Source organism: Nicotiana sylvestris, chromosome 10 (assembly GCF_000393655.2).
Source record: "Nicotiana sylvestris chromosome 10, ASM39365v2, whole genome shotgun sequence".
Lineage (NCBI taxonomy): Eukaryota > Viridiplantae > Streptophyta > Magnoliopsida > Solanales > Solanaceae > Nicotiana > Nicotiana sylvestris.
The window spans coordinates 142,341,454-142,345,815 of record NC_091066.1 but is presented as its reverse complement, the minus strand read 5'-3'; the positions used below and the strand labels follow the sequence as shown (position 1 = coordinate 142,345,815).

Genomic DNA, 4,362 nt, shown 5'->3' with positions numbered 1-4,362 from the left:
TTGTTCCTATTCTCCACATGGGTCCTTCATTTAGTTTTCTTTCCTCAACTCTTCTGACTGTGGATGATCATGCTTTAGATTGTTCAAGGTAGTTTCTTCTGATGTGATGTTAATAATTGTGATTGCACATTCCATTGATTGAATGGAAAGATTCGGAAAACATCACTGTCAATTAGATGACTCACATCTTCCATCATTTATTCTCTTTCTGTTTTTATTTTCCCAGAATATGCTTGTTTGCATGTCCGTTCTTTTTATAAGTTGACATTGATTAATATGTTACACTGACTTTAACTAGGGTTTATTTGCCTGGAAGTGATAATAGAGAGTAGTATGGTTATGACCAGTTTGATGCACTTGGATTATAATGTTTATACTCTCTCCTCAAGCAGATTGCATATTCTTTGATCAGTGAACAAGAAGGACGTGCACGGATCCCAGATGACTACATATCATTTGTTGGTCTACGTGCTGACCCACGTATTGTGGTATTGATATATTTTCTGTTTTTAAAATTTTTACCTGCTTATGTGTGCCTTGAATTCTGTCGATCCTTTAGATATGAGCTTGTAAGTAAGGATAATGAAGGATTGCTATCATCTAATGGAAGCTATCATATATTTTGAATGTATTTTTCTATAAGATTAGATAACAAGTGCCAAGGGGTAATAATAACATTATTAGCAAAACTAAAATTCTCACGATTACCTATTTCTTATAAAAAATACAATTAGCTTGAAACTAATGAGTTCCATCAACGGGAGCTTGTACTCAAGTTGTTTGACATCCCTTAATACTTTATTGTGTGGCATTATTGCTTATTACTTAATCTTTTTTGGTGGATTCAGTGATCTTTTGGACTCTTCCATTTCTTCTTTTTGCAGTTTTGAACATTTTACTTTCTATGTTCCTCGTCAAATTGCTGGCACCTACGAGCTTTATGATCTTGACATTTTGGCCCTGATCTCTAGCATTTCAGCTCTGTGTTTGTTGAACCATCACTAATTTTGTCCACTTTCATTTGCATTAACCTGCTTACAAGAGTAGGCATATGTATTTTATTTGCGGTCATTTTCTGTGAATTTTCTAGAAAATTGTATCTTTTCCTTGGTATGTGTAAATGCCTAATTTTCGCCTTATATATATGTGTGTGTGTTCTTATTTGTGTATGTATAGGTTTTAAGAGTTGAGTAATGGTTTGATAAATGGGGTGAGGTTTGGGCTAGTGTAATTTAATTAAAATTATGCCAAAATTGGCCCAAAATTTGAGCCTAAAGAGCTCAAACCCGGTCCAAAAGGGGGCTGCCAAGAAGAGCTTAAAACGACGTAGTTTTGTGTTGAAACTACGTCGTTTTGGTTAAGTGACAAGATTCAATCTCATCCACCCATCTTGATTTAATCCAACGGTCCTAGTTTGATCTTCATCCTAGGTATTTAAAGCCTAAAATCCCCAAAAAAATTCCTCATTTCCCCCTTATTTCATCTCTTTTCTTTCCCTCTCCTTCTTCTCTCTCTCTTCACTCTCTCTACGCCGCCCCAACTCCGCCCACCGCCGCCTACCGGAAATCGCCACCGGCGGCGGACCACCTCCAAACACCTCCAAATTCACACCACGTAATCTCCACAACTTCCTCTTTTCATATCTCCAAACCAAATCTTAAAAAAATCCCTCAAACTCCTTGAATCTTAGATCCAGGAAACTTTCCCGTCACTTTTTTGCCCAACTTCTTGAAGCTTCAACCACTACCACCCCAAAATACTTACATCAATGAATAGAGCTCCTCAAGACCTAGCTATTGATGTCAATTCTACCCCAAAAATCCGGTGACCAAAATCCGGCCTAATTCCTGCAACCTCCCGGAATACCCTCTTTGGCATACCACCATTTTCGGCCTTTTGATGTGTAAAATGGTAAAATACTATTCTTTTTCATGGCTGATTTTTTTTATTCTTATTTTTAATTTTCAGATTTTTTTTTGTCTATTATTAATTATTTTTGCATTAGTTTTTGAAGTTTGAAATGTTAAATTTTCTGTTTTTGCACTTGTTGAAGTAGTAAAATAGTTTTGTATTGATAAAAGTGAGGTAATGAAAAATACTTAAGAGTATATGGTACTTGTTTGGTTGTTTGTTTACTGCTTCAAGACTCTTTGAGTACAACACTCAAAAGTCAAATTGTTTGGTAAGAAAATGTAGACCTTTGGACATTATTTGAATAAAGTCTATCTTTGAATAGTGGAGAGCAGATTTTGTTTGAAATACTTGACAAGATTTGAACTAGAAAGTCTTGCTTTTTGAATTTAAGAGCAGATTTTGTAGAAAAATCTGTCAAAAAGATTGATTTTTAATTTTTTGAAATAGCTGGTTGTTTTGATATATATAGGGGACTCCATCACACTTCCAGGGGTTATTTTTTTTTTAATTGCTTTGTCACAAAAACAAAAAAATATTCAGCAGTTGAACACATGAAAAGTAAGCTGAAATGGTGAGCTTTGGGAGTGAATCTTAGAGTGCAAACTTTTAAAAAAGTATAAGTCCTCTTTAGAGTTCGTTTCTGGGTTCCCTCTCTAAGTTTTCGGGTTGTTTTAACACGGATTTGTTGCTGGTTTTGTTGCTGTTTTGCTGCTATTTTTATGCTGTTTTAGTTGCTGAATTACTGTTTATTCTTTTGCTACCAGGTAATCCTTTAAGACTCGTAATGTACGTATTTTCAGCAATGGGAACAACTTGAACATGCTGCACCATTTAAATGTGTTTGATGTGATGAATAGTTTGACAACAAAAGAGCTTGTATGTTATTGTTATGTATCAAACATGTGATAATGTGAATATAGTCCTTCATAATACTTGAATATTGAGTTGTAAGTTTTTGAATGGGATATGAAGTCGTTTATGAATTTTTAAGCATGTTTTCAAGCTATTATATCCGAGTAACAATGCTAAGTATGTCATGAATGATTTTAGGTGTATAACACATAACATGAGTTCGTTTTAGTTGCTGAAATTTCACTGCCAACATATGCTTCTAGGAATGTTGTGATAATATCTTTGTGGATCTGGCCATTTTGTCGGATTTGCAAAAATGGCTATTTTTGTAAAGTGGGCATTTATACAATTGTGACTATGTAGTTAATGGTCATGAACTCAAACTAAGTAAAGAGCTAAGATTGTATCGACTTTGGGCCTTATTGAATCAAAGATAAAAGTTGGCTCATTTACCTTTAAACAACAAAATTACCCCTTTTCTTCTATATAGCATTGGGCCAATTGAAATTCACTTCTTGGCCCATTTTAATAATAAATTCCAGCAGCCCAACAGCTCCATACAAGCTGGCCCATTTTTTTTTTAACAAGAAGTTGACTCATTTCTTTTGAAATAGATAAAGTTGGTCCAACATTTATTTGCATAATTTTTCCCAACTATAAAGCTCGAAAAAATAATAATAATATCAGATTTTTCTACTATTTTAATTAACTAGTTCCCTTTAATTAATTTAAACGTTAGGCAAATAGTAGGTGCGCTTTAACTTCACGGACTCACTTGTGTAGCGTGACGCTTAACTTTAATAAGTTAATTCATCAATTTCATGTCATATTCAATAGTTTTAATTAATTTATAAATCTTTTGTCATAATCACGGATTTGGTTGCGTAGCGTGGTAGTGACATTTAATAAATTTTCTGAAAAAAGAGGGTTAATGTTTCCTCCAACACAAATGCAGCAATTTTTCAAAAGTAAATAACGTGCTAACAATCATCTATCATGACTGCGGATTCGCTTGCGTAGCGCCGTTATGACTAAATAATAAATTTCGTCGATCACGCATTCACTTGCGTAGTGTGGTTATTACATTTTATTATTCAAAAATATTCTTTAATTTTTTCTAATAATCAAGAGATAAAAGAGGATAGGTAAAACATGAAAATAATATAAATCACAGTTTGTCCAAAATTAATTCAAGCCAAGTTTAAGTCAATAAAGCGACCGTGCTAGAACCACGGGACTCGGGGAATGCCTTATACCTTCTCCCCGGTCAACAGAATTCCTTACCCGAACTTTATTTTCGCGGACCGATTAAAATAGAGTCAAACCTTCCTTTGACTAGGGATCCAAATAAATGGTGACTTGGAACACCGAAAAAATCAATTCTAAGTGGCCACTCTGAACAATAAAATAATCCCTATTCAAATTTTGTTACTTTAATTGGAAAAACTCTTTGGCCCATACACATATTATTATTATTTTGAGGGGTAGAAAAGGGGTGTGATAGCTCTGGCGACTCTGCTGGGGATGCGTGAGAAAACGAGCTTGTACATGTTGACTTTTTATTTGGCTTTATTAATTTTGTAAATATTGTGATTT

General features: G+C 34.2%; 1 long non-coding RNA gene across 1 annotated transcript; it reads left to right on the top strand.

Moving 5' to 3' along the window:
- The first annotated feature begins 1,475 nt into the window (after window positions 1–1,475).
- On the top strand, window positions 1,476–2,852 carry LOC104240977 (uncharacterized). Its single transcript, XR_714596.2, has 2 exons — window positions 1,476–1,911; window positions 2,679–2,852. It is a non-coding gene; the product is annotated as an uncharacterized lncRNA (long non-coding RNA).
- Window positions 2,853–4,362: the final 1,510 nt, after the last annotated feature.